The following is a 9,063-nucleotide window of genomic DNA, read 5'->3' as shown; positions in this document are numbered from 1 at the left end:
TCTTTCTCACATACAACATAGGAGCACCCCAAGGAGAAACACTGAGCCTTATGAAACCCTTATCTAGTAGATCTTTGAGTTGCTATTTTAACTTCTTAAGTTCTGCAGGGGCCATATGGTAAGGAGGAATAGAAATTTGCTGAGTATTAGGAAGAAGATTAATCCCGAAATCTATCTCTCTATCAGGAGGTATCCCTGGGAGATCATCCAGAAAGACATTAGAAAACTCATTGACGACGTTAACAGACTGGAGAGTTGGAGTCTCAGACTTAGTGTCTTTGACCCTAACCAAATGGTAAATACACCCCTTGGAAATAAACTTTCTAGCTTTGAGGTAAGAGATAAAATGACTCTTGGGTGACACAGAATTCTCAAACCACTCAAAAACGGATGCACCCAAAAACTGAAACTTAACCCCTCGGGTTCGATAATCAATAGAGGCATAAGAAGAATACAGCCAGTCCATACCCAGAATCACATCAAAATCTACCATGTCTAACTCAATTAGATCAGCCAACAAGACTCTATGAAGAAAAGTAACAGGATACTTTATATACACTTTCTGGTCAACAATTGAATCACCCACTGGGGTAGAAACTAGGATAGGCTCAGGAATAATCTCAGCACTCATTTCAAAATTCACAGTAATCAAAGGTGTAACATATGAGAAACTAGATCCAGGATCCAACAAGCATACACATCAAACTAACTTTACGTATGAAGAAATTACTCTTGAGATACTTGATAGGCAACTCTGAAGGCAAAGGAATAAAGAAGTAGCGTCGGTGAAAGTTCTTTGGAGGAATAAATTGGTTGAAGGGGATACTTGGGAAGCTGAAGCAGACATGATGGCCAAGTATCCTCATCCTTTTTCCTCCAGTTCCATTCCTACCTATGGTGAAGTGTTATATACTGCAAGTTCTTTCCTTTAAAGTTTTTTTAAATTCTCCTATATTGTATTTTATGTTGTGAGGAACTGAATCCTTATGATATTTATAAGCTTGGTGTTAAATATCAATGTGGTAGTGTTGATTCTTTTCCAAATCCCAATCCTAGATGAAACACATTGAAGGATGAATGTTCTCAAGGGGGAGATATTGTAATACCCCATGTCTAGAAGTTTTTATACATCATACAATTTCTCCCATGAGTCATACATACAGCATATGAGTGATATGTTGTATTCTTATGCAAGGCAGTGTGTCATGGTGGATATTCTATTGTAGGTATGACTTGGCCCATAGAAGTCCTTAAGTAGGGTACGAGTCGTATAGAGGTAAGTTGTTAGTCTATCAGTTTAGACTATACTCCCTAAGATTCTGACCAAGACATGAGTGGGGGGTAAAAGTCATATAAAGATGATTCTTGTCGTATGTGGGATTCGTATGTTGACCAGTGTGTACCCTCATATATTCTACCAAACTTACAAGTGAGGGACATAGTCGTACCCTTCCATACGAGTCGTATGGTTGAGTCATAAAAACTAGTGACCAATTTCTATAAAGTTCAGCTGAGGGATTTTTGGTCTTTTCTTCTCTTATAACTTCCCATCCATGACCTCAAACCCTCAAAGAGGCATTATTTCCCTCTATTCCTCAATCAAATAACAATAATTTCTCCTTCCATCTTCAAAAACATCAAGATTAGGGTTCATCTTACACAAGCTCATCCCTCAAGTCTCAAGATTCAAACTTTCTTCAAAAGTCAAGAATTCAGGTATATGGAGTTATAAACAAGGTTATTCTTTCATCTTTGTTCACAAAGTGCATGGCTTTAGAATTGAATGTACTTATTTTGAATTAGGGTTCATACCCAAATAGCCATATTCTTGAAATATGATATTACCATGAGATTGAAAGCTTAAAGTGCATCAAGATCACATATATTCATTTTTTGACTTATAAGATTCAAATTTTCATTTGAATTTCATTATCTTGACTGAGCTATTGTTCAAAAATTTCAAGATGATTATTTAGCATGATGTTTTGTTATGAATTTCTATGAACTAAAGCATAAATTCCAAGTCCTAAGTACAAGTACTGAGTTTTCAAGAAGTTTATGCTCTTAAGCTCCATTGACATGTTCTGTAACATGATTTTTAAAAAAAGTTTGATCTTTTGGTCTAAAGATAAGACAAGAAATCCACAACTATATATCTTTATTATGATTTAAATGAAAAAAAAAACATAACTAGTTTTCATTCTATAAACCCTTATACTATTTTAAGGTGGATTTCTTAAAGTATGAGCATATAAGTATTCTGGGAGTAGTATTTAGCATTAGAAAGGGAATGCGGATGAGTGTATACTAAATTCTTCGAAACTACAAGCCACCATAGGTTAAGCTTTTTCCCAATATAGATAAAGTTTAGTGAGCACTTAAGTTAAGGTGTTATTTTGATGACAAGGGTAGAACAGCTCTCCCCAATGTGGGTAAGATGTTGGAAACCATGGTATCTCACATGGTTTATGTTGGCTAGAAGAATATCTTAAAGAAAGAATAAGAAGTAAAGCTTTTAGAAACGAAGTGTTATGGCTTACAAAATTTATTAATATGCTTTATTATGCATGTTCATCATTTTGCAGTCTTTGTTTTATTCAAAATCAAGGTGATTCATTTACACTTAGCATGCATCATTTGAAAGTTTATATGAATATTCAGTTATCATTTTACTTATGCATTCACCCCAACATACTCAGTGCATTCCATAGGTACTGATCTACATATATGTTTATGTGTTACATTTTCTTATAATGTAGGTCCTAGTGCTTGTTTCCAACACCATGATTGACTATGGGAATCATCACCTAAATACTTACATTTGGTGAGTCCTCATAGTACGGGGACCCAGTTTATCATACTTCTTTTTGTAGATAAAAGTATTTAGGTGTTTAACTTTAGTTTATGTTTGGGTCAGTTGAGATTTGTCCAGTGGCTCTCTGGTCAATATTAAAGGCTTATCAAACTATTTATATTTTAAGCTCAAAGTGTTTGTGTATGATTCCCAAGTTAAAGATCTCAGTCAAGCTACGAGTTTATTTACTTTCATATTCTAATATGTTACTTCACTTTTCACATTAGTTTCAAGTTATGTAGGCTTTATGGGTTAGCTTTGGACTACTCATAGTCTTGAGCACAGTGTGACGTCCAAGACATACTTCTGCGGCATTATACCTATGCTTCTAGGTAGTTGAAAGTTCATGAGAAGAACTACCTACTCATGATTTGGAGTTATTGGCAGTGGTATTTGTGTTGAAGATTTGGTGTTACTATTTTTATGGGGTTCATGTTGACATTTTTTCTAATCATAAGAGCCTATAATATTTTTTTACTCAGATAGAGTTAAATCTTAAGCAAAATAGTTGGCTTGAGTTGTTAAAGAACTATGATATAAGTCTCTATTACCATTAAAGTAAATCTTACGTAGTTGATGATGCTCTTAGCAGGTTATCCATGGGTAGTCTAACTCATGTGGATGTAGATAAGTGGGAGTTGGTGAAAGACATTTACTATTTGGCAAATCTTTGAGTTAGTCTTATGAACTATGAGGATGGTGGTGTATTTGTCCATTAGGTATCGCAGTCGTCTCTTGTCATCGAGATAAAGAAAAAATAGATATTGGATTCTAACTTAATAAAGTTTAAGAGAAATATGGGTCAGCAAAAATTTGTTGACATTGCAGTTTGTAGTGATGGTATCTTGATGTACTAAGGCAGGTTATGTGTCCCCAACTTTGATGGGTTGAGAGAAATAATTTTGGTCGGAGCTCATGGATCATGTTATGTTATTCATCATGGTTCTACAAAAATGAATCATGATCTTAAGGAGTTCTATTGGTGTAATAATATGAAGAGGGATGTGGCTAACCATGTGGCTAAGTGCATGGTGTATCAATAAATGAAAGTTGAGCACATAAGATCTGAAGGTCTGTACCAAGAGATTGAGTTGCCCGAATGGAAATGAGAGGCAATTAATATGGATTTCTTACCTATGAGGACTAGTTATTTGGCTGAGGATTATGCTAAGTTGTATCTTGTGGAGATAGTAAAGTTGCATAGTGCTCCAGTTTTTATTATTTTGGATTGTGGTATTAAAGATTTTAGACTTAAGATTTGCCTTAGTACTGCTTTCCACCAGCAGTTGGATAGACAAGAGAATAGGATCATTCAGACATTAGAAGATATGTTTCATGCTTGTGTGATTGACTATGGTGGTAGTTGGGTTGACCATTTTTCTTTTATAGAGTTTGCTTATAATAATAGTTATCACTCTAGCATTGGTATGGATCATTTGGAGGCATTGTATGGTAGGAGATATCGTTCTCCTATTGGGTGGTATGAGATTGGTGAGGGTAAGTTCTTTGGCCCTGATTTGGTTAACCAAGCCTCAAAAAAGGTGAAGGTAATTCATGGTAGGTTGAAGGCCACTCAAAGTCGCTAAAAGTCCTATGCGGATGTGAGGCATAGGGAATTGGAGTTTAAGGTTAACAATTGTATTTCTTGTGCTATGATGTCTCATATCATAGGTTTAGATGCTCAGGTTCCTAACCGCACATAGCCAATTCCAGTTATCAGCAGCAGTTATAGTAGTGAGTCCTCATACTCCGAGGATATTAGATTACTTCAGTTCATTTAGTAGTTCATTATTTCAGTAGTCGGGTTTGTTGGGGACTTGTTCCATCAACTCCATATTCAGACAGTTAATGGCTTTAAAGACTAGAGTATTTTAGATAGTTATTCATATTTCAGTAATTTATTCAGTTTTAATTATAGTATTTTGAACCTTATGGCATTTCAGTCCATCTTTCACATTATTACAGTATTTTTATTCAGTGTTCACAGTAGGTACCAGTCATGGATAAGCTTGTGGTCCTTCAAGGTCATAAGCACCATGTGTCGTCCGGGGTACAGACTCGGGGCGTTACATGACATATAGCAGTTGTAGCGAGGCTTGAAATGTTGAAAATACAAGTAAATCGAGGAAATAACCTAAAAATCATTGCACATTTGCAACAACACAGATGGAGAAATACAGAATCAAAACCAATAAAATAGGCAGGAACACCATTATAATAAAGAACAATTAAAAAAATCTCAAATTTTTAATCAACCACAAGTCTATTAGTACAACACGCATTTGCAACAACACAAACTAAAAAAATGGAGAATCCAATCAAGCAAAATAGGTAGCAATCATCATTGCAATGAAGAACAATTCGTTAAAAAACCCAATTTTTTTACGCACACGGATCGATAAAAACTAATAAAATAAAAATTTAAACTGCAAAGATAACAAAATCCAACATAAAATGCTATAGAATGATAAATTACAACAAAATAACAAAAAAATTTAGTAAATCAGTGTCCTAGTTTTCAGAAATTTCAGTTTTTTCTTCAAAATTACACAGTGCACAAAACAAAAGAAATTCAAGAACATCAATATAGACCTTAAAATGATCGAAAGATTAAAAATACTTATCTGAGTTAAAAATGACGGATCTTTGAGGCTTGAGGAGAAGAAAAAATTCTAATGGAGTTTTCAAGATTTTTTTCTTGAGAGAAGTTGGAAGTCATAAGAGGATAAGAGAGAGAAATGAGTTTTTTATTTTAGGAAGATCGTAGAGGTGTAAATGTATTTTTAAAAGGCTTAAAGTGCGGCTTAAAATGTCTATTTTTTAAACTAAGTTTTTAAAGTGACCTATTTTAAAAATCTTCTCTACTATCTTATTTCTTCAATCCTAATATTACATGTTGTCTTTGTTTTAGTTATCAAGTTATTTGTTGTTGCTACTGTTCTCTTCTTCAATGTTTTCTGTAAACCTTCTTTATTATATCATTTTCTTTATACTTTTTTTTGATATTCTTTTACTTGAATCGAGATTCTATTGGAAACAACCTATTTGTCTTTACAAGGTAGGCTTAAGATGCATATAAGTTATTCTCTTCATGTTCCACTTATGGGATTATACTGAATATGTTGTTGATGTTATTCACATAATGGGATTTAATTAGATAAATAGGGAAAAAATTATTTTCGTCCCTGTGTTATGGCCTTATTATTATTTAGATCCCCGTAATATTTGATCTTTCATATTAATCTTTAATTAATTAAATTGAATAGTTTTAATCATTTAGTAGTAGTGATTAGCAATTTGAACAGCCTTATCCTATTGTTAAGAATTAATATGGTATTACAAATATTATTACTATTATATAATAATAAATCTTTTTATCATTTATTTGGAAACTCTCGTAAAAATATAATGATTTTTCTCTCCCCATCACAACTCACAAGAATATACATTCTCATTCTGAATCTTACTTGAATAAAGTGCTTTTTCTCTCTCCATCTCTTTATCTTCCTTGATTTTTGTTGTTTCTAATCAAATTCATAAATCATCCATCAAATTTGATGAAATTTGAAGAGAAAATTATGATGAAGCTCATACTGGAATGATTTTTTACTTTAATTTTGTCAATTTGAGTTTTCTTCTCTATTTATTTAGTTTGATGTAAAGGTCTGCAATACTTCTTTTATTCCTCTTTGATCTCTTCTTACAGACCCAATAAAAGTGTTTTAATTTTTGAAATATGTAATTTTTAATTGATTAAGCTCTCAAATTTGTGTTTTATCTGATTTGCATATCTAAAACTTTTTCTTGCATGGAGGCTTATGTTTAGTAGGTAATGGGTTTAGTTGTGAAGAATATTTTTGGAGGTCTTTGAAATCTATTATTTATATCTAATTTTTTTTAAGCTCTCAAATTAGTGTCTGGTTTGGATAGTTGACCGTTTTTTCTTTTATAATAGCTTAAGTTTAGTTGCATACTTTTCATTTTGAGTAACCGTAGAATTGGATAAGGAAGGGTTTGACTGTCATCATTTATTCTAGGATGGAAGATGTTCTAAAAGTTTTTATTCTTTTATATGAAGAAGAAAAAGACTCTTTTTCCTTTGCTCGTTATGCGTTCTCAAGAAGGTGGTGCAGCTGAAATGAAGATTCATTAAAATAAATTATGAAACCACCAAAAGAAAAGGTTATGGGCTTTTTTATGGTCAATTCTGTGGAAGAAAAAGGGGCTTGAAATTTTAGCCTCGTCAAAGGTTTTGATACTTTTTCATCGAGCAATATTAAAAATTTAGGCTAATTAAATTTGACTGAGTATTCACATGTCAGCGTAGATTGCAACCCGCTCTTATAACACAATTTCTTTATTAAAAATACTGATTATTTTTTTTCACAAGGTGCAATGAGCTCATTTATATAACACAATTTCTTTATTAAAAATACTGATTATATTTTTTTACAAGGTGCAGTGAGCTCCTTTATGTGCCCTACAAGGAGTTGTTAATTTCTTTTTCACATAAAAGGAAAATCAAGTAAAGAGAAGAACTTTTCATCAATCTATTTATTCATAAATTAAATGATTAATCCCTATCCAATTGAAAGACGGAATAACAATAGAGGTAGATTATCAATTAGGGGAAGGTGCTCTAGAATGATTTGTAAAAGTGTTACATTGAGGATTTTTTTTGGATAATTACATAACTTAGTCAATATTGACTTCTAATTACCTTTTTTAGCCTAGTTTCAATTAATTACAACTCATATCCTCCTCTTGTCTATTATTTTTTCATAATTTCAATTCATAGCCTCTCATGTATTTTTTCTTTTTCTCTATTTTCTATTACTTTTCTTCTTTTTTTTCCTTTTCAGTTTTTTCCTTCGTTTTTTTTCTTTTTTTTTTCGTTTTCTCTTTCATTTCTTTTTTCAATTTTTTCTTTTTTGTAACTATGTTTATATTTTTTCTTTTTCGTTTTCTTTTTTCCTTTTTATTTTTTATCTTTTTCTTTTTTCTCCTTTTTTTGTCTATTTTCTATTACTCTTTTTTTTTCTTTTTTCTTCCTTTTTTTGTTTTCTCTTTCTTCTTTCTTTTTTCAATTTTTTTTTTCGGGTCTTTTTTTCATTTTGTCTTTTTTTTCTTTTTCTTCTTTTTCTTTTTATTTTTTTCCTTATTTTTTTTATTTTTCTTCTTTATTTTCTATTACTCTTCTTCTTTTTTTGTATTTTTTCTTATTTTTCTCAAATTTTTCTTCTTTTTTTTCTTTTTCTTTTTCTCTTTCTTTTCATTTATGCGAACTAGTAAACACAAATACAAGTGTGAACAATATTTTAATTTTTTCTTTTTTTCTTTTGTATTTTTTATTTTTATTTTATCTCCTTTTTTGTCTATTTTCTATTACTCTTTTGTTTTTCTTTTTTCTTTTTTCTTCATTTTTTCTTTTCCTTTCTTTGTTTTTTCTTTCTTCTTTCTTTTTTCAATTTTTTCTTTTTTGTTGTCTTTTTTTCATTTTGTATTTTTTCTCCTTTTATTCTTTTCCTTTTTATTTTTTTCCTTTCTTTTTTTTTAATTTTTTTTTCTATTTTCTATTACTCTCCTTCTTTTTTTGTATTTTTTTCTCACATTTTTCTCCTTTTTTGCTTTTTATTTTTCTCCTTCTTTTCATTTGTGCGAACTAGCAAACACAAATATACGTGTGAACTATGTTTCAATTTTTTCTTTTTCATTTTCTTTTTTCTTTTGTATTTTTTTCTTTTTTTTTTTTGTTTTTATTTTTTCTCCTTTTTTTGTTCATTTTCTATTACTCTTTTTTCTTCACTTTTTCTTTTCCGTTTTTTGTTTTCTCTTTCTTCTTTCTTTTTTCAATTTTTTCTTTTTCGTCATCTTTTTTTCATTTTTTTTCTTTTTCTTCTTTTCCTTTTTTTTTTTCCTTCTTTTTTTTCTCTATTTTCTATTACTCTCCTTCTTTTATTTGTATTTTTTCTCCTTTTTCCCATATTTTTTCTCCTTTTTTTTCTTTTTTTCTTTTCATTTTTCTCCTTCTTTTCATTCTGCGAACTAGCAAACACAAATACAAGTGTGAACTATAAAATATAAATACAAAGGCGAATTATAACTGCAAATACAAGTGGTAACTATAAAATACAAATACAAATGTGAACTATATCATATAGAAACAAGTGTGATCTATCATTTGTATTTTTTAATTATTGAAAAGGAAT

The sequence above is a fragment of the Capsicum annuum genome, chromosome 12 (assembly GCF_002878395.1).
Source record: "Capsicum annuum cultivar UCD-10X-F1 chromosome 12, UCD10Xv1.1, whole genome shotgun sequence".
NCBI lineage: Eukaryota > Viridiplantae > Streptophyta > Magnoliopsida > Solanales > Solanaceae > Capsicum > Capsicum annuum.
Note: the sequence above shows the minus strand (reverse complement) of the source record.